The sequence below is a fragment of the Choloepus didactylus genome, chromosome 4 (genome assembly GCF_015220235.1).
Source record: "Choloepus didactylus isolate mChoDid1 chromosome 4, mChoDid1.pri, whole genome shotgun sequence".
Classification (NCBI taxonomy): Eukaryota; Metazoa; Chordata; class Mammalia; order Pilosa; family Megalonychidae; genus Choloepus; species Choloepus didactylus.
In genome coordinates this window covers 45,588,844-45,610,914 of record NC_051310.1, presented here as the reverse complement: position 1 = coordinate 45,610,914, position 22,071 = coordinate 45,588,844, and the positions used below count along the sequence as shown (strand labels likewise).

At 45.5% G+C, this 22,071-nt stretch overlaps 1 pseudogene; it reads left to right on the top strand.

The window, feature by feature from the left end:
* The first annotated feature begins 278 nt into the window (after window positions 1-278).
* LOC119532617 lies at window positions 279-4,356 on the top strand (annotated as a pseudogene).
* Window positions 4,357-22,071: the final 17,715 nt, after the last annotated feature.

Sequence of the window (22,071 nt, the reverse complement as noted above, 5' to 3'; positions counted from 1 at the left end):
CGTGTGAGATTTTCTTTTGTACTGGGACACTTGAGATGTACAGCACCCAGCACTACTCACCCTCCTTCCTAAACTTCGGGAATTTGCCATGTTATGAGTCCTAGTAGAAACCAGAAACCCACTTCGCTAGCCTCCCGGGTAACCAAGGCATAAGGAGGGCTTGTGATCTATGAATCAGACATACCACATGAGGCAAATTTAGACCATGAGGAAAAAGGTTCACAGTGGGATTTAGTCTACTGAATGGGTAGAGAGGCATCCTGCTTTCCGAAGCCGCAATGGTGGAAGTCCCAGTGGTAGCATCCTGCAGCTGGGCTCGGCCATGTGAACCGAGGGGCAGCTGTGATAGCTGCTGTGATAGGGTTTTCTCTGGAGCAGGGTACAGATGCAATTTGAGCACTATTCCAAAATGTAAAACTAATTCTCTGGGCCTCCTAGATATTCTCTAAGCTTCCTAATATCCTTTATTAAATTCCTTTTCTATCTAAATTATCTAGCTTAAACTAGCTGGAGCGAATTCTGTTGTTGTAACCAAGAACCCCATCATCACTCTCACTTTTTGAGGTCTTGCTATTTGCCAGTTCCTCACACATATTATCTCAAAGCCTCTCACACCACCCTGCAAAGTGGGTATTATTAGACCTGTTTTAGAGATAAGGAAACCAGGGCAGGAAGAGTGACTTGCAAAAGGCGGTGTTGCTAGTGAAGGGTGGAGCTGGGGTTTGACCCAGCACTGACTGCAGAGTTCATGGAAAGGAGTTTGCCTCTTTCTACCTCTGGGCTCTCCTGTACATCACCCTGCCCTTTTTCTTCATAGCACTTTTCAAGATCTAGAATTACTTCATTTATTTGAATACTTATTTTCTGTCTGTCCCAACTAATATCAGCTCCATAAAGAGCAGGGACCATTCCTTTTTGTTCACCATTGTTATCTTCAGCATCTACAATCATACTTAGCCTCCTAGGCTCTCAGTAAGTATCTGTAGGATGGATAAATGATCTGAACCAATCTACCATGGATGTCTTTGGGGGAAACAATCCTATCTTGCCTCTCTGCTGAGTTCATAATACTTTTCTATATTCTTTCGTATGCGTCTTTTCATTCAGTAGTAGCAGACTCTGATGTCTCATGCCTCTTAGAATCTGAAGCCGTTTCTAATGCCTGCTTTTCCTATCTTCCTTAGATGTTTTAGGTCCTTCCAGTATCTATTCAAATGTGCTACTGTGGCAGATTCAATTATGTACCCCAGAAAAACATGTTCTTACTTCTAATCCATGCCTGTCGGTGTGAACCCATTGTAAATAAGACCTTTTAAGTTGCCATTTTTAGTTAAGTTGTGGCCATCTGAATCAGGATGGGCTTTAATCCTATTACCAGAGGCCTTATGGAGAAGATCACAGAGAGATAGCTACAAGGTGGAGCCAGAAGCTGGAAGTCAATGGGACCTGGAAGAGAAAGGAGAAGATCTGCCCGTGTGCATTGCCATGTGACAGAAAAGTCAAGGACCAAGGATCACTGGCTCCCAGCCCCAGAAAACCCCAGTCTTTGGGGAGAAATCATCACCTTGGGGCTTCTCCTAGCCTCAAAACCATGAGCCAATAAATTCCCACTGTTTATGCCAACTCATTGTATGGCCTTTATTTTAGCTGCTGGGAAAGGAAAACAGCTCCCATGCCTGTCTTCTCGGCCTTTATCTTCACAGCCCAGAAGTTCCAGGGTCCTGGGGCCAAACGACAACTCTTGCAGGGACCTGGACAGGAATAGATCTGGGGAGTCGCTGTAGTGAAGAAACGTTCTTCCCTTCACTACTCGCATGTCTTATGAAGCTCTACCATGAACAAAATCTTGGCCCTTGCATTGGAGTGAACTAATGGAGCCAGGATATCCTCCACTTCCTACCTTGTAAGACTCAAGGCCAAATGACCTAAGTGAATCCATAATTCTTCTGGGAGGTGCCTCGGGCTTGACAACCATTCTGCTTCTACTCCCTTCACTTCAGCTCACACACTTTGCCCGCATTATCTGTTCCCATCAGTTCTCCGTTCCATGTTCTTTAGGGCTAGCATTTTCTTAGCACTGTTTACAAATGAATAAGACCAAACATAATTGCTTTGTGCCCAATCCCTCCGCCTACCAATTCCTTGAAGGTGGTGGTTTTGAGTTGTCTCTTTTCTCGTTCCCTTTTTCCTTCTCTCACTTATGCTTAAGCTCTAGAGTAGAGAATTAAGATTGTTTACTGGTTCCCAGAACATCCAGGACTGTAAGACCCAGCTCCGTTTCCACTTCTTAAACCCACTCAGGCAGTTAAGTCCTGATAATGGAACAAATTTAATAGTTAGAGGACTTTGGGAAAAGTGTACCATGACAGGCAAAGAAGGAATGGCAAAATCCACTGATGCTCCAGTTTTCCCTAAACCGTTATATGGTACACTACACGATATGATGAAAAGAATTATCCAGCCCTCTTTGAATCCCAATTATTCTACCTATGTGACTTTGGGCAAGTTACCTAACCTTAACTTCTCTGAGACTCAATTGTCTCTTTTGTAAACAACCCTTGAGAGGTTGTTGTGCAGTTTAGAAATCATATAGGTAAATTATTCAAAGAGCTGGTACTTCTCTTATCAAATGCCAGGTCAGGAGCTGACTTGGAGCATTCTCCGTTCCTGACCCATGCCCTCCTTCCCCACCCAACACACACTACACACACACACCATACACACACTACACAACACATGCACATACACATACCCACACCATGTCATACACATACACACACCACATTCACAATCATACTCACACCACATACCCATACCCACCCAACACCCCAAACCCACACACCACACATACCACACACAAATGACACACCACACACATCATACTCACATGCCCACTACACATACCACACGTACACTATGCATACCACCCCCATACCACACACACCCCACCACACACACACCTACAACACACAAACAACACATGCACACACACCTACACCACACCCACACTACACCCACACAATACACACACAACATACCACACACACCACACACACATCACACATACACACACCAGACACATGGCACATGCACACACACACATATTCTCCCTCTAGGTCTCTTTCCCATCCACTCAGCTGACCTGGCGGAAAAGGAGAATCTCTGCTATGATTTGAACATTTTAAAGGCCATTTTGATTTCACTGGGACAATGAACAGAGAAAAAAAAGACTTCAATTTCACCACTCTTCCAGAGAGGTTCAAGGAAATAAATGGAGGGAAAGTCAAAGTCGCAATTCAGGGAATGGGTTTAAAAAGACTAGTAAAAAACTTATCAACTTTGATATTTGGCCATAGTTTTGGCAAAAGGTCACGGGGAACAACAGGTCAAAACTACAGCATAAACTAAAATAATGGTTTGGGGTGATGATCTGTCTTGTGTTTTCACAGATAAGTTACAAGTTGGCTCTTTGTTTTACTCAGATGGGTTCAGCGGGAAGATAAGAAACCATGATAGTAAAATTACCTGAAAACTGTATAGAGTTTTACAGTCTTCAAAACATCTTGCATGTTTATTATGAGATTATGGAACAGCTCTTGGGATATGTCAAGGCTGATAGCCATCTGCTGTTGTTAAGCCACGTGACCTCAGACAAATAGCAACTTGTTTGGATCACATTCAATTACACTTTTGGGCCCAGTCACTAACCAAGAGATTTGAAAAATATACACATATCTATCACTAGGTGTATTTTGTGTTTCATATAATGATTCTTTGGGGGACAAGATGAGCCCTCCTTTCCCCTAGGAGGGAATTTAATTTCTTGAGCACTCCCAGGCTAAGCACTTTACACTTATTCTCTCACAACATCCTCATCAGCTGGGGCCTGCTTTCCTTCCTGCTTTGCAGATTACAAAAGGGAGTTAACTAACCTGCCCAGTGTAACTGCTAAGTGGTAGACTCGGGATTCAAACCCAGGCAGCTCGACTGCAGACCTGTGCTCCCACCCACTGTGCTCTGCAAGACGCTGTGAGTGACTGGAAAAGGCAAAGCGGCAGCATGGTGGCGTCTGGAGCTCTGACCCTTTGGGTACTAAGAACGGAAAAGGACCCTTTGCTCAGTGCATCGATCTGACTCGGGAAAAACTGACTCCTGCACAGCTGCAATTTATGCGGCAGGTGCAGCTTGCCCAGTGGCACCCGGAACCTCGTGACCAGCCTGGGCTTCAGGGCCCTGTTACTAGCTATTTATGGTTACACCTCCTACTCTGTGTCCCAGGAGCGTTTCCTAGATGAGCTGGAGGACGAGGCCAAAGCTGCCCGAGCGCGAGCCCTGGCAGGGTCGGCAGGGCCCTGATCAGAATGGGCAGTACCCGCCTCCTGCCTGCTGGGGCCCCTTCACGAGGTGGATGATGCCCCATGACCCGCGTAGGAAATGAAGCCTGCTCACGCACCGCTGGCCTTCTTACTAATGTTGGACGGAGACTGAACCAAGAAGCCAGGAACTTACACATCTGTTGGTCCTTTGAAGGGAACACTGCCCACCTCACACTCACTGTGTGCTATGACTGAGCTCTTCTTGTAGCTTGTTTCCCTGTTTGACGGGTGTGCAGCCCTGGCTTTTCCCTTGCTTTCTGACTTTGTGGTTTGCCCAGGAATGCATCTGTTATGGGGGTGGGGGTGGCAGCTCTGGGCAGTGTTGGAGCCTGAGGTGGGAAAGACGAGGTCAACTTGAGAATAATAAACTGAGTCATATCTCCAGCAAAAAAAAAGATGCTGTTAGTGTAATCGATGCTGGGGTTTATCGTCTTCAAGGGGCAAGGTCAAAGGCACACAAACAAGGGGAAAAGCCTTCCTCATATGAGACCAGACCATGTTTTCTGTAAGAAAAATTAATGTTCATGTTGGAGAAACATAGTCACCTCTTAGACAAACCCATGAGAAAATCAGCTGTGACTCCCATTGGTGGGACCGGCCTGCAGTCTAAGCACCTGGCTCAGCTCTGGAGTGTTTCTTATTGGGAATTACTGGTGTTTTGGATGGAATGGGATTGTCCTAGGCACTTACTTCCCTGGCCCTGAGACATGAAATGTCAATAGTTGCCCCCAGTCATTGTGATTTCCCCAAATGCCGCTGCTCCCCATTTCCAAATCTCCCCACCCTGCCTGAGAACCAGTGAGAAGGCATTTTCAGCTGAAGGACAGGGGAAGGGTCAGAGGGGACAGCACCCCCTCCTTCTGTGGGGAGAGGTGGCATTTCTACAGTAAAGAAGAGGAGGAGGACTCAACTGGAGACCCAAAAGAGAGGGCTGCATGGAAGCGGGAGGATTGGGAAAAGGAAGAGAGACAGAAGTTGGGGACCAGGAGCCTTTATTTTGAAAGCTCACTTTTGGGAAGCTTCTCCCTTGTAAATTAAAGTTACGACTTCTGCTTTCCCATAGCCTGCTGCTGCCTGAGATTGTAGCCTGCTGTGGGTTTGGCCTGGAAAAGGCTGAGTAGGTGGAAATTACTCTGGAAAGGGGCCACGTGTGCTTCCAAATAATCTTGCAAGGGGTCTAGCCAAGAGGAAACTGGAGCACCACCCCACTCCTATGGTGGGGCCACCTCTCCAGAGATCCCTGGTCCTGCCGGGGCACAGAACACTGTTCCAATAGAGAGGGACATTGTAGATACAGCTGTAACATTGGTACAAGAGAGTTTGGGAGGTTGCTCCATTTGGGAGGGCAATTTCCAACAGAAAAATCACATTTAACATTGGAAAAGTTTGAGCTTGTGAGACCAATTCAAACCCCAAACCTTGTCTAGGATATACTCGGGAGTGGGAGTATGGGGGTGTGTGAGGATGGACCGAGGAGGTGCTGTGTAAACCTGTGTCTTCTCACATAGAAATTTTAAGGAAACTCAGTCATTGCTTAAGAGAGAAGGCAGTCTGTGGCCAATATGGTGTGGTTGGGTGGGGGGTGGACCCAACGAAGCCAGTTGCTCCTGCAGCCACAGTGATGAACTTATTCAAGTCATCGGGTAGGTTATACAACTGGTACTGGATGTTCCCAGATAGGAAAGCAAGGAAGATATGTCTGAATTGTGGCCCCATCATCCTAAGGAGGTGCTGTAAGAAAGGAGAGCCCCAGGGACAGAGCAGTTAGGGCGGGGAATGCAGGATCTAGAGGTGCCAGTAGTAAGGGCTGTTTATAGCTGAAAGCTGCAAATGCATTTGGCTAAGCAAATGCCTACTTAGAAGCTGTGTGGATAAACTGATGGCCAAAGCCTACGCAGAGTATACTGAGCTGAGGTTTGCATAAGTACTTTAAATACTAGGTCTAGTGAAACAAAGAGACTGAGGAATCCCTGCTTTTTAGATTTGATTCTTGCCTGAAATGCTTAAACTCATAGAAGACATACAGTGTGCTTGGGGTCAAATTATTGATTGGGTGTAGACATAAGGGGAACAAAATAAGGGAGCATGGTTGGAAAAGTGATCCCTGGGGGGAATAAAGTCTGCAGTGGGTGCACTAGCCATCCCTCTCACCCGTACCAATCACCTTATCAAAGTTTGATTTCCTGAACTATTTCTAACATCTAACCGAATTAAAATCAAGTCCCAATATTATCTGAACATTTTAACACTCAAGTGCCCTAGAGCTCATTCCTTATTTCTCTTCTCTGTGCTGGTTTTAATCTATTATGTATCCCAGAAAAGGCATGCTCTTTTAATCCAGTCTTGAAGGGGCAGACCTATTGTGGGTGGGATCTTTTGATTAGATTATTTCCATGGAGATGTGACCTCACCCATTCAAGTGGGTCTTAATTAGTTTTCTGGAGTCCTTAAGAGAGCTCAGGGAGAGAGAGAGCCCAGAGCCCACAGCCAATAGGACCCAGATGATTGGAGATGAATACAGAAAGACATTTGGAGATGCTAAGCTAAGAGATGAAGCCTAGAGTTTATCCTGGAGAAGCTAAGAGAGGACACCCAGACACTTAGAGAGAAACACCCTAGGAGAAACAAGCAAGCACACACAGGGGCTGAGGGAGAGAAGCTAAGACAGAAGCCCAGACATAGTTTGGAGAAAGCAACAGAAACAATAAGCTAACCTTGGGAGAGGCCCAGTCAGCTCCAACCATGTGCCTACCCATGTGACAGAGGAACCCTAGATGCCATCAGCCTTTCTTCAAAGAAGGTATTGTCCTATTGATGTCTTAATCTGGACATTTTCATGGCCTTAGAAATGTAAATTTGTGAACTAATAAATCCTCATTGTAAAAGCCAATCCATTTCTGGTATTTTTGCATTCTGGCAGCTTTAGCAAACTGGAACAATCTCTGTCTACTCCCTTGGGTGTCTGCGTGATCTTGCCCTGTCTCACAGCTTTAATTACCTTCTATTTGCTGAAGACTCCCAAATTATATCTTTAGGATGGATATACTTGACAATTTCATTGATTGTCCAATGGGTTTCTCAAATATCCAGATCTAAATCTCTGATCTTTGCCCCCCAAATCTGCATCACTTGCAATGTTTCCCCATCTCATTTGATGGCAACTCCATGAACTTGGAGTCAACCTTAACTGCTCTTTCTCAAATTCTGTATTTAATGTATCAGCACATCCTGTTGACATTTCCTTCAATATTTTACTTAGGATCAGAGCACCTCTCACCCCTTCCACTGCTTCCACCCTGGCCCAAGTCACCACCAGCCATTGAATGGATATGGCAATAGCTCCCTATTTGTGTTATTTGCTTCTCTCTTTGCCCTTTCAGGCTAATCTCAACATAGTTGCCAGAGTGATTCCATTAAAATATAAATTAGATCATGCCACTCCTTTCTTAAAAATCCTCCAATGTCCTAAAATGCTGCACACAATTTGGCTCTGATTACTGTCCTCACCTCCTGACACTATCCCCCCTCATTCACTCTGCACCAGCCCCATGGCTATCGCTTGAACAGACTGCTGCTGTCTCAGGGCTTTGCACTGGCTGCTCCTCTGCCTGGGATGCTTCTTTTCTAAATACCTGCATGGCTCTCTTCTCCACCTTTCTTTAAGTCTTTGCTGCAATGTCACCTTCTTAGTGAGACCCACCCTGACCCCTCCTTCAAATTGCAAACAGTTCTTCTCTGATCCCCAGCACTTCTTATCCTCCTTACCTTGCTTCGTACTAGACAATGTATTTCATTAATATATTTATTGTCTCTTCCTCTCATAAGACATAAGCTCTATGACTGCAGTGATTTCTGCCTAACTCGTTCAATGATATATCCCTAATGCCTAGAAGAATACCCACAGGAGCTTAATAGATATTGTTGAGTGAAATATTTTCCTTAAGTTGGCATTCCTCTGGGGAAAGAGGCTCTATTGGAATCTAATTGAAATGCTTTTTGATACTTTTTGTATTTATAAGTGCTAGACCCTTCTTTCAATGTGGCTGCTTTCAATTTATCCTTGTGCAGACATAGCACCTAAAAACTGAAATGCCCTCTGCACAGCCTTCCCTGTTTTCTCTGCCTCTCCAATGATTTGCATTGATCCAGTGAACCGTCCTCTGGAGCTCACCTTAGCCAGGTTACCCTGTTGCTCTGGGGAACCCTGAGATGGTCTCTTTCAGTTTGGCCTCAAGGAGCTTCCTGGATCTCTTGCCCAGGCCTTGATGATCCATGAAACTCAATCTCTCCCATCCCCGAGTGGGGCTCCCGGATGCATGTTCCAAGCTCTCCTAGAGTCTGTCTCTGTTTTTCTTTTATTTATCTATCTATTTTTTTTTTTTTCTTTATTTGTTTGTTTTTAACTCAAGCCTCTACATGTGAGGCAGAGACACAGATGAGAGGCAGAGAGTGCATTTGAGGACACACTTATATACAATCACTCAAGAGAGTTAAAGGATTTCTTCAAGGCTGGGGATGAGAATTGCTTTGAGTTAGTTAAAGAAAATAGCAGAGAGGAGTCAGTGTTAAGACACCACCCCCACCCCCCCAAAAATAATTCAGAAATTCTAAAAGTTAGAATTGATCAATAGTTCAAAAATTCTTCACAATTCTAAATGGGCTTCCAGCATTTGTGCTATTTGCTGGGCTTAAAAAAAACAAACAAAAAAAAGAGATAACACAAAAACAAGAATTGCCTTTTAGGTAGGACAATGAAGTCTCATGCATTTATTTCCCTTGCTATGTTCAGTTTTCATTTCATTCTGAGATCCTACTAAACTTGGGTGGTTGTCTTTGGGTTTTCAACACTGCAGGAAAGATTTAAATCTAAATAAAAATAAGAGTCATTGTTTTTATTGAACTTTTATTTTATAAGTTGATGGAAATGTTTCATATACACATTAGTTTTTTTGTAACCCAATCTTGGTACTTGCTGAGTCCCGGAGGGGCTGTTCCACTACTTGGGAATTCCCTGGAGTCGGCATTATTTCTCCATGGCAGAAGGAGAAAATGCTCTCAGCAAAGCCAGAATAGTATTTTTATTTGAAAGAATTCACATTTAAGGCAGACACCCATCCACAGGTATACGCACACACGCACAAATACACACTCTCCCTCACACAGGCAATATCATAAAATTACAGGGTTTAGAATTGAGGGTACCTTGTAGATCATCTATTCCAACACTGGCATGTTACATATGAGGGCACTTCTGCCCAGACAGGTTAAGTATCTCTTCAAAGTCACAGGCTTCTAATGGAAGAGACCAGACTACAATTCAGGTTCCCTGAGTTGAGTCTAATTTTCTTTCTGCTACGCCACATTGCCTCCCAGATAAGATAATGTGTATGAAATCGCTTTGAAAACTGGAATGCATTATACAAGTATTGGGTGTAGAGAGGGTGAAGTGGGATGGCGTTTTCTTTTTCAGAGGCAAGGCTGAGGTGCATCAGTCTCTTTCTAAATAAAATAAATTAATGTTACATGAATCACATGTCATATTTCTAAGTAAGTTCCTGGGTATGGCCCCCAGAATATGAGCATCAGAGGGGACAAACCAAAATATATTCTTCATTCAAGTACTCTCTATATAACCCATCTTTTTTTCCTTCCTTCTTACCCTCTCTGTATACCTCCCTCTAGTGTCCACCTGTAGTTATTGCATGGATGAGAACAGAGCTTGCGTACATACCATGCAAAATATTTCTGTATTATTTATTGAAATCACCTGGCATGTTTCTCTGAATATATCAACAGCTGTCATCAAGAGAAAATTAGAACATCTTTTATACCAACAGCAATAATTGGCTAATATAAAGGCTTGGATAGTGTTTAGAAAAGTATTTTAAATAATTTTATGATTAGAATAACATATACAAACTTTGATGACTAAATTGTAATAGATGTGAATCACATAAAAAGTTCTCCTAATTAATAGAAATATTTTAATTACATATAATTTTTTAAAGGTAGAAGGCCAGTTAACTAACTCATGATTCATCAAAAGAATTACTATTTAAATTCTTGGAACAGAGAATTACTAAATATTACTAAAAATTACTTGAGAGGTTGAAAAATTATTTTGTTACTATTAATATATTAATTTACCTTACTAAATGATATATTAATTATTAATAATTTTAAGTTAGTCTTACGTTGCCCTCTTTCACATATATATTTCAGCCCTCGTCCATCGTAATCTATATTGGTCTCTTGAAAGAAATATTCCCAACATTTCAATACTTTAGTTAGGACCCTTGTCACTGTATAAAATATTGGCATGAACACTTGCAACTTACTGGGATGAGATTCTTTGGATTTAGGGTTTGGGGTTGCTAACAAAGTCTGTAAACTCAGGATCCCATTTCCTGACTTAAAAAAAACCTACCCAACAGTCTGAATGATATTTTCAAGTAAGAGGCTTTTTTTTCAGTCTGTGACTGTGTATACTGAGGAGAAGGAAGACTGTGCAGCCTTCTCCTGCCTTCTTCCTTGAGCTCTGACTCCTGCTTTGATCTGTCCTTCCACAGTCCTCCTCAGCTCTAGAAATACATGCATGTGCACCACAAACACAACTGCACCACACACATGTGCACACACTCATTTTTCTGCAGGCTGTGTAAGGCAGGAAACCATTAAGGTGCTCAGACATGGCTAGATGTTAGAGGAGAGGGCGGGCACGTTTGCTGGTTTACTGTGCAGCTCAGCATTAGAGAGCAATCTGAGGCAGACACTGTCCACCTCTTCCTCTCTTAAGAGAAACTGTCAAATAACAAGGTGATGAAAATTAAGCAGCGAATAAAATTTTTTACAGTTGTATAATAAAAAAGTAAATTCTAATGATGGTTGTCTAAAAAAATCCAATCACATAAATTGCAGGGTTGCTTTATTGCCAGATTAATGGAATGGGCAGAGTGAGCCCACTGGGCAGGGCAGGGGCTGGGGGCTGGCTGCATTATATCTGAGTGGGCTTTATCAAGGGTGCTTTATCAGGGGGTTTCACTGGATTCCTGAAGTAGGAGGTTGAAGCAGCTGTTGCTTTTACTGTCCACACCTTTTCCCATCCCTTCTTTTGGTGACAGATGGGATTTATGAGAGACCAAACGAAGTCCCACAGCGGTGGCCCAGGGATAGTCATAAGACAGAGCAATCAGGGTTTTTCTCTCTTCCTGAGTCTGTGAGGGTCTAAGTCCAGAACCTGGCAGCTGAGGAACCAGCCTTGTGGTGATATGTACCCCAGGAGAATAAAGTCCACATCAAGAGAGGAGCAGAGATGCCAGGCCCAGAGAGAGGGTCCCGATGCTGTTTAAATCTCTGGATCCAGTTGTCCCCATATCCTTTTTTTGCAGGTTAGTATTTGGCGTATGTTAACTTGAATACAATTTCAGTTACTTGCAACCGAAAGAATCTTGAAGAATACAGAAACGCCTCTAGGTTGGGGTCTGAGCTGCACTGGTGAGGCAGTAGTTGCAAGCAAAGAAACTCCGTCTTCAATTAGCTTAAACAGAAAGTAAATGTATTCGCTCTTGGAGCAAGAACGTCCAGGAGAGGCTCTAACTTTAGGCTCCCCTGGATTCAGGCACTCAAATGGTGATCTTCGAGATCCTCATCTTTTCCTCTGACCCTTTGCTCCACCTTCTTCAGTGTTGGTTTGTTCTCAAGCCACCTCGTGCCTTACCCCACCTGGCTGCAGGCTTGCAAGACCCTTAGTTCTCACAAAGCAGAAGGAAAATGACCCTCCCCTCCCGACACCCATGTCACCCCCAAAGTGAACCAGGCAAGCCACCAGAGGAGAGGGACCCTCTGGTCGGATCCCATCTGAGCTGACCACAGGCCTTGGCATCAGGTGGGCTGAGCCATGTCCTACCTGTGCAAACAGGGTTACTGCCATAGAAGTGGGAGAAGGGCGTTCCCCTCTCTTTGAACAACAGATTTGTCTCCACAGGTGTGTATGTGGGGGGGTTGGCTATAACAGACAGCACAGGAAATGCAGGTTAGAAACCACGAAGTGCCGGCAGATGCAGTAGGAAGATGGCGTTTCAGGTGCCCGGCCTGTCGGGGGTAAAGTCCTCTGGTTCCTTTCAGGAAGGCTGGACATGGAGTGGAGGCCTCATGTCACATCCACTGGCTGTTGGGTGGGGAATGAGAGGATGATGAGGCAAATGGCTCAAACGATGATCTCACATGCTCCAGGTTTGGGGCAAGGGCATTGTCTGGGCACAGAGGATGTGAAATTGGCCACACAGGTTCCGTTCTGCTCTCTCTTTTGTCTGATTCACAGGTTTCTCTGTCAGTTTGGCTTGACCAGTGAGAGAAGGGAAGGAGGGCAGAATTAGGTGCCAAATGTAGATGTCTTTGCTGGGAGCCCGGGAGCCTTGAAAAAAGGCATAAGTGTGTGATGGCTACAGCTGTCACCTGAAATTGACTGCCATATACGGGTCAGATATTAAAAAATGGCCATTAATTAATGCTGATGAGCTGAGAATCCATTGCTTAACCTGAGCTGCTCAGCATGGAATGTGTTAGTTAATTCCGGGGAAATCTAATTAATGAAATCCCTGGGATGCTGGCATTTAAAGCACTTGGAAAATATCTTTGGGGAGTCTGGGTGTCATTTTAGACTCAGTCTCCCCAGCCCTCAGCACATGGTATTCAGAGAAATGGTTTGGCAAGAAATTCCAGGCTGAGAAATGAGTTAAAGGGAGGGAGGCACCTGACTTCAGAAGACAGCCATGCTTTTTCGAGCAAAATAGATAGTCTTATCTCCTTCTTATGAAGGACTTTGCCCCCAGGGGACCTAAAAACAAAAAAAGATTCAGAGACTTGTCCAGTTCACTGTGCACATCCTTGGCTGGCCAATAAAGCCATCCCAGCTGAGAAAACTGTTTACTTATAGTACCAAACCGAGCAAGTTGGGCCTTAATAGACTGAAGCTGGTTGGCTGCTGCCATTCTTGAATTTGGTTCTGGCCACAAAATACTGATGTAAGTCATGTTTGATTTCCTAAACTCCTCTCAAATCTGGATATGGAAGTGGTATAACGTTGGCTTTAAGCAGGAAAAGCAAAGGGAATGAGGGCAGGGAAGTAGTGAGGGTTTAATTCCAGGCCCCAGATGCTGTGTTCCTGTAGGGGAAGTGGGTACAGTGTACATAATGCCCTGGGCATGAGAGACAGAGACCTATATTTAAACTGGCTTGGGGCATTGACTGGAGATATCCATGCAATTAAAGACATGGTTCTTGCACTTCAGGAGCACACAGCCAACCAGCAAACCACATGAAAACTACATAGAGATGTTTCTATTTACTAGCATAAGAGAGCTAAATGAATGCAGCTGAGGCAGTCCAGCAAGGACTTTGCCTTTCCCAATTAAAGCCAACTTATCCCACCTCCTTATGCAGGTTTGAGGAGTTGCAACAGAGGGAGGTGGGCCTGGCCCGCCTGGGCTTCTCAGGGGAGAAGCTTGACTTGGGTTTTAGGGATGGAAAGAGAGAAATCGGCTAATAAATCACTCACAATACCCACTGAGAGTGCACTTTGGGCAAGACTTAGCAGGAGGAAGAGGGGAAGAATTTAAAGCCAGGATGTTTCCCCCATCTCTGTAAGACTAGCACCTCTCCAGCCACCCTCTCTCCCAGGCCCAGCCAAGACCCACCCAAGCAGGCAAGAAGGAGGGAGGAAGGAGGGAAGGCAGCAGCGTTCAATAAGGTAGACTCTGGATTTCTATTCGCTATATAGGTCTGGGTTCTGAATAATTCATGTCATCATGTAATAGGACATGCTGGCTGCACTCAGGTCTAGGACCGATTCTGTTGTGGGTGGAGCTAAATGTCACATCTCCCCTAATTTCTCCACATTGTACTTTGTTCTGAAGAAAACTGAATCTGCCAATGAGCTCCCACTTATTGGTGGTAAGAAGTCAAGAGGATTATGGGGTAACCCCACCCCTCCCTTGGGATCCTGAGGGAATCTCTAAGGACACAGGCAGAGCATCATCTTCTGGGGCAGGACCTCTGGTCACCACAGCCTTAGGGTCCTGCCAAAGAAAGGACCAGAGGAAGGGGATGGCTCACTGCTTCTGGGCTAAGTGGGGTCCAAGGATCCTAAGCTTGCAGGCCTAAAGTCCATCTCCTGGGCATCCACATGTGTCACCCCTTCAGAGCGAGGTCTGTCCACCTCTGGGTGCTGTGTGGAATGGGAAAGCACAGGGCTGTGACATTATATGACACTATCATCCCTTCCTAACCTCCAGCCTTGAGGAAATAACCCATCTGTCTTCCTGAAGAAGCTGTTCTCCCCATTTTGCCCCCTGCACTAGCCTTCCTCAATTGGTCTAATCTCCCAAACGAAATGCTTCTATTTGAGGTGTCCATGTGCATGTGGGATTTGGGGGAGTGGGGAGGAGCGTGCATGTGTTCATGTGCCTGGCTGTCTCCTGGGCACTTGCAACTTATGTCTCTAGCTCTGAACTGCAAATGCTAGGAAAATTCCCTCTGAGACTAGGGAGCTCAGATGCCCAGCACAAGAGCTTCTTGGGATGCAAGAGGGATAAATGCCCCTCATTCTTTGACTCCCATTGAAGCTAAACCAACACAAATGAATCTCTCTGTAGCTTATTCTGCACACACTTGTCTGCATTTGGGGCTTGGTGGAAATGCCTCTATCTGTATGCAGCTAGTTATAAAGGGGATGAGAAACTTGGGAGAAAAGAGATCAGGGGCCTCGGAGCTCCCTGTTACTCTTGCCCCCTTAGTACCATCACCACACACATACACACACACACACACACGCACGCACACACACCAAATTTCAAAGATAGAAAACCAGTCTGATGGTTTCAACCAGGAAATGATTAAATGAAAACAGGGAAGAAATCCATTAAGGGAGGAGGTGGTGCCTCTGCTGACTGGGCCTTGGGAATTTTGGCTTGTACTATGTTGATTTAGCAGGTAGTCCAAATACCTGTGTTAAACTAGCAGGTAGTTTACATCTGATGGGTTGGAGAGGCCCTGTTCAGTGACTAAGGTTGAGTCACAGGCAAAATGACGGCAGGTATGTGAGCGGAAGGAGCCGTGGGCACTCATCCTTCAGTGTGGGCTGAAGTAGTGTCTTTTACCTGGAATGCAATGGCAGAGTCTGAACTGGGACGCCTGGGAGCAGACAGCTGGGTGAGCCATAGCTCTGGGTGAACTGTGACCCCAAATGCTGGTTCCTGTCTCCACAGACTCCTGGCTCCATTTCCTGCTGGGCAGGGGTTGTTTCTGAGAACCAAATCCCCCAGGAGGAGCTGGTGGGAGCAGGGCTGGGGTGTGCAGCCTCAAGGGGCATCTCTGGGATTTTGCCTTCCCAGCAGGCTGCAGTAGGGTGGGGAAAACCCAGACACCAGGCAAAGATGAAGACCCTGTGAGGAATTTGGGTAGAAGTTGGGGCTGCTGAGCTTTGGGTTGCTTATGTGAATACCTCTGCTTTTTAACAGTTACCACTAAAAGCAAAATGGATTTGGTGTATCTCATTCTCAGTGGCATTGAGTTAATAGTTCCATACTACTCAGGATAAGGCACCACAGAACTGTAGCATGTTCTAACACTTAATGAAGTTTATCTCTCTAGAAGTTTTCCTTCTGAATTATAGGCCGTGATCTGAATTACATGGCACCTTCCATGATGTGATTCGTGGGTGATCTAAATTATGCATTAATCTAGCCCACGGAGAAAATGAAATAGATCCAAACACAAAAAGCAGGGAAGAAAGTCTCCCCAACATGAAACTACTGATTATTAATTGGTCACCAGTGGCTCCTTTCTATCAAGTTGTTAAGCTGGTAGCAATAATTTATTTAAAAAATAAATCTCTCCTAATTTGTATTTTCCATATTTTTTATTGCTGTTGTCACCACTGTTATCTGTCAATCACTTCAGAAAGCAGAGATGTAATTAACTATTTAGGCCACTTCTAATCTCTCCCTAAAGGACAATTGCTCCCTCTAGCATGTTCTCTCAGGCTTTTAGGACTAGTTTTAGAAGAATCCTGATATGAAGTTCTACCACTTCCCCTGGGAGAGACTATTCTATGGTTAGATTTTATCACAAGGACAAGTTTCCCCTTGTTATTCTTTCTCAACTTTCTTTTCTAAATGTCATCCTAGCAATCATTAATCACAAAGAATAAAAAGTTATAATTAATAGAAGCCCAACTCATTCAAGTGGAAGATTACTCTTTTGAATTCTTGTATTTTTCTTGGAAGATGTCCTTGAGCTAATTATTTAGTATTTGGGCTTTTATTTTTATCTTTTATCTTTTATCTTTTTTCTTTTCTTTAACCAGAGTCTTGTTTTTGAAAAAGAACAAATTGATCAGAGACTCATGGAGGGTGTGGCAATTATGTATAATGTATGCAGAAGACAGATGTTTAAAATAAAAACAAGGCTGGGGGGGCTTTGCTGCTCCCCCAGCTGGCTTTTTAGAAAGGAAAAAGATGAGCAGTCTAGACTCAGAGCTGCACAGCTCCTAAGGATGCTGGGAGAGTACAAATGAACTCCACACTCAAAAGACACAAGCCTATTATCAGTTCCATTAGAAGCCAGCGGGAAGAGCTGTGCTGAGCTAGGCTGAGGGTAAAGGACCACAGGGAGGGAGGAGAAGAGGTGGCTTTCAAGCATATGGGTTTGTGGGTGCAGGTTCCCTAAGGCCCGGCATTTAGTACATTAAGCGATTGTGTCTTTCAGATGGCGCCGTCCTGCACTCCCAGGATTAAAAACCCACATCCACATTGGAACGCTGACGACTTTCTGAACACAGGGCATTTAAAGTTCTAAATAGAAACATTTAAAGTTCTAAAGAGAAACCTGGAGGCAGCCTTTCAAAAGGGAAACACTAAAGTGTGCAAATTAGAAACCACATAGCTGTAGAGTTTCTGGTTCTGTGGTTGTGGGAGAAGTGGGGAAGCTTCGAGAGTCCCCCAGGCCAGCCTTGCTTTTTTCCTGGCTTGGTGACATTGCTTTGGCAACGCAGGCAGCTTCTCTCCTGGGGCCGGCATGAGGCTCATGTTCAGGTACCGTTCGTATTTATATCCTATGCTCCCTTGTTGACCTCGTTGGCACCACTTGTTTTTAGCAAGGACATTGCTGTGTATTTATCCTCCAGGCTCAGCAACTTCTTTGTCTACAAAGCCCCAGGGAGGAGTCCTATTATGCTACTGGGCTCTGTGGTGTCCGTGGCGTCTTTCTGACGTGGGATACAGTGTCCGGGCTGCATTCCTGCTGGCCTGAATTCACCAGGTGGCTTGGGAAAGCCCCGCGGTAAGGGACCTTCAGCTGCGGGGGAAATCTCTGACGAGGCAACGGAGCAGTTCAGGCGTCAGGACCCGAAGTCCTGAACTCTGCAGGAGTGGAGGTGGAACTGAAGTGCTTAAATCCCAGTCAGAAGGATGAAAAGTCATCATTCCTTCATTCTCTCACTCATCAGGCATGATCATAACTGGAAATTCGTTCCGATGGCAATATTTTGCAAATTGAGTCCATGGGACTTTTAAGGAAAATTGTTTCACAGCACTGAATCTTCCTACATGGTGGTGAATTGCTGGCAAAAATGGTCTTGATCTTTCTGCCTCCTATATACTTAAAAAAAAAATTTATCATGGCAAAATATATATAACATAAAATTAGCCGTTTTAAACATTTTTAAGTGAATTATTCAGGGGCATTAATTACATCACAATGTTGCACAACCGTCATCACTATTTCCAAAACTTTTTCATCTTTCCAAACTCTAACTCCATACCTTTATCTTAACAAGGCTTTGCAGCTTTTCCCATGAAGAAAAGGAATTCCCCCCCCACCCCCCACCGTGGAATCTGGGCTGGTCTCGTGACTTGCTTTGATCATAGAATGTGTAGAAGCCATGGCATGCCATTTTGGAGCCCAGGCCTCCAGAAGCCTTGAGCTCTCTCTCTCTCTCTCTGCCCCCTGCCATCTTGAGAACAAGCCGAGAACTGGATTGTTCTCTGCTGGAAGAACAGACACCACATGGAGGAAAGTCCAATTCATCCCAGCTTGAGGCCATTATAGATCATTTTAGAACCTGCCAACCCCTGGACGTGTGAGGGAGCCCAGCCAAGATAAGCAAAGCCACTTACTCGCCCTGCCCTTCGGTTGACTGTAGATGCGTGACGAGCCCAGCTGAGACCAGAAGACTCCCCAGCTGACCTGTACACTTGCAACAAATAATCAGTGCTTATTGTTTTAAGCCACTAAATTTCAAGATGGTTTGTTACACAGCAATAGCTAAGAGAAACACACACACACACACACACACACACAGAGAGAGAGAGAGAGAGAGAGAGAGAGAGAGAGAGAAGCAATAGGTTGTATATGCATCAACAGCAAAAAAAAAAATCAGCGACTGGAACCAAGTCCCAAGTTTGCCATCAAGCATACCAAATACCTTCTTAGAAACAAGTAGACAAGGCAGAATCTGTCCACCAAGACTGGAAGAATTTATCGTGAGTAGAAATTCCAAGGGTGTCCATCAGTCAGGGCCATGGAAGGTAAAGAAGGTTATGGCATGACTCCTGAAAAACCAATCCACTTTGGATAGCCAAAATGGGGCTTGTTCAGAAGCCAGGGGGATGTTACTGTGACAAACAGCACACACTCATTATGCTGTCTAACGCTGTTTTCTGGCCCATGATCTATTGTACACACCCTCAGTCCTGCTGGCAGCCTCTCTCTTCCCTGTCCACACTGCCTACCCTGCAGCCCCTGTCTGCAGATCTGTTCGCATAAGCATGAGGAGGATTTATGGACTCTGGTGGAGAAAAGCTTGGTCTCCAGCACTACTAGCACCTGCCAAAACTTGGAGCTACAGGTGGTGTGGCTCCTACCTGTGCATAGGAGCTTAACCAGAGCTCCTGATTGCTAGAGGGGCTTAGAAAAATACCACAGGGGCCAGGCTGGCCGTGGGCCTCCTTTCAGAAGGGGGCTCTCTTGCTTCCACCCCTGCTGCTGGAACCGTGGCTCTAAAGACAGAACTAGGCAGAAGGGAAGCAGAGCCCTTGAGGAGGTGGGGTTTGAGGGGTGCCTCAAGGTCTCTATTTTCCTGAAACCCTCCTGCACTGGCCTGCCACAGTGCTGGGCTTCACTCCCCCAAGTCTGCAATCCCCACCATGGGAGTGAGAAGTTGACTTCTTAAAGTGATCACAGCAGACATTGATAAAGCGCTTCCTGAGTGCCAGACACTAAGCTAAGGTTTTTCATGTATTATCTCACATGTATTTTTCTCACCGCTATGGAGCGAGTAACCTGATTCCCACTTTTGAGGAGGAAATTGAGGTAGAGGAAAGCTAACTTACCTGAAGACATGCCATTCATAAATGCCAGAGCTGGGCGTTGAGCCCAGGTTGCCTGCTGTGAAGGGCACAGCTGTCACCCACTATGCTATGCCAGCTTAGACTATAAAGATTCAGTGTCCTGAGTCTACGCTCAACTGTAAGGTGTAACCACTGGAAGGGAGACAGAGCTCAGAGCTGTATCCAATGGTCTAAGTCAGTGTCACCAGGACATTGGTGCAGAGGCTCCCAGGAGATGGGGCCCTGGCTGCTCTGTTGTCCCACAGTGGTGAATGGGAGCACAGGGTGATTTTGGCCTCAGTTTTGTGGGTGCTCTCCTGGTTCCCACCACACTGCACATACCTCCATCCTAGCAAGCATCTTCTGCACCCCCACTGGTGACTTTGCCTCCCATGAAACCCCTGTGAGCATCTTGAGATCAGAGCTTATGCCTTATTTATCTCCTTGTTTCCAGGGCCCAGTCCACAATGGGGAGGACTCAGTGACTGCCATTGGTCCCCAGCAGGCCTGGGTCGGGGCAAGGCATGGCAGGGGAGGTGGCATATCAGGTGAGATAGGCCTGGTTTTTCCCAAAGCAGCATCCCAGACTTGACTGCCCATCTGAATGCTTGCCATGATTAGAGGTAGTGTAAAGGCTGTACGATGAGGATAAATCATTCCAGAGGAGTTCAGAGTTGGGAGAGACAACTTTTAGTGGCAGTAAAGAGAGAAGGCTGGATAGAGGAGAGGGCACTGATCTGGGTTCTGAGAAGGGGGCACATGCTCCTGTACATCCCTTACAGCCTCATCATCATCATCACCTTGTGGATGTAGTTGTTGGTGAGAGTGTGAGGGAGACTGTTGCAACTGGTCTAGTTTCCTTTCCCATTAGGCAAGGAAATTCTCATATGTTTCTGAACAGAGGGCTTGCCATGTGGCCGTGGGTGCAGAGAAAACAAGACCTCTTAGCCATCTCTGTGATCATGGTGGATCAGTTAGGGAAGCTGCCCTGGGTGCTGCAGCAGTGGGAGGGGGCTCTTGGGGTCATCCTTAAAGGCTCAGTGTTGGTATGGGGCACCCCCAAAGCTAGGCTTGGACCGAAATCTGTAAAAGCAGGGTTGTTCCCTGTGGGGTCTAGACCACCTGCAGCAGGTTCCCATGGAGGGCCTATTAAACCTGTAGATCCCTGTGTCCCCCAGGCCTTCTCCCTTAAATGAGGGCACTGGGCTTGCAAATTTACTTGGTTAGCAATCTCTCCTGATGATCCTTCCAGCACACTAAATTGGAGATCCACTTTACTGAAGGAACCTGTGCCATCCCTTCTGGACTGGCAGAAGGCCTCATGTACAGGCTTCAAGGCCAGGTGGGCAAGCACAGTGTACCCTCAGTCCTTAAAAAACCCTACTCTCCACGCATCCCCTCCTCCATACCAGAATTGCCTGGAAAAGTTTTCCTAAAATATGTATTTCAATCCCCCATCCTAGACAAACCAAGTCAGAATTTCATAGGATGGGGCCCAGGAATCTCCATGCATTTTTAGAAAAAATACCCCCAGTGGACTTTGGGGGCAACCCAGGTAAGGGGACCACTGGAATCTACTCATTCTGGACCTATAAAGTGTTGCAGAAACTTCTTTCACAACTTCCAACCACTTCTGACCACAGCTGCAAATACCACAGCAACTCAATCAATTCAATTCTGATTCTAACTACCTGGAGTTAGGCCAGACTCCACAGGTTAAGGGCAGCCCTCTTCAAGATTCCCTTTCAGACACCAGTCACAAGTCTGGGGACCCAGGCCACCCACACATTTGACCACCTGGCCTCAAATTCAGGGATTTCCACCACCCCCTTGGGTTCAATAATTCACTAGAATGACCCACAGAACTCATTGAATGCATGATACTTGTGATTAAAGCATTATTATAGTAAAAGGATACAAACAAGAAGCAGCTGAAAGAAGGGACACATAGGGAAAAAGAAGTCTGGGAGAGTCTTAAATGCAAACTTCTGTCTCCTCTCCAGGTAGAGTCAAAACACACCCGCTTCCCAGCCCAGTGAGGTACTGTCTCAATCATGGAAGCTCACCTGAGCTTCAGGTGTCCTGTGTTTATGCAGGGTCCCATTACATAGGGCATGACTGATAGTATCAATGTTCACATGGTGGAACTCAATCTGCTGCCCCCCTCCTCTCCCAGAGGTTGGGAAGGTGGCCTAGTATGGGCTGATAGGACGTGGCTCAAAGCCCCAACCCCCTTATCATATATTCACTCTTTCTGGGAGGGCCAGTCCCCAACCCTAAAATTACAGGTGTGGCTGGCCCCACCCTGT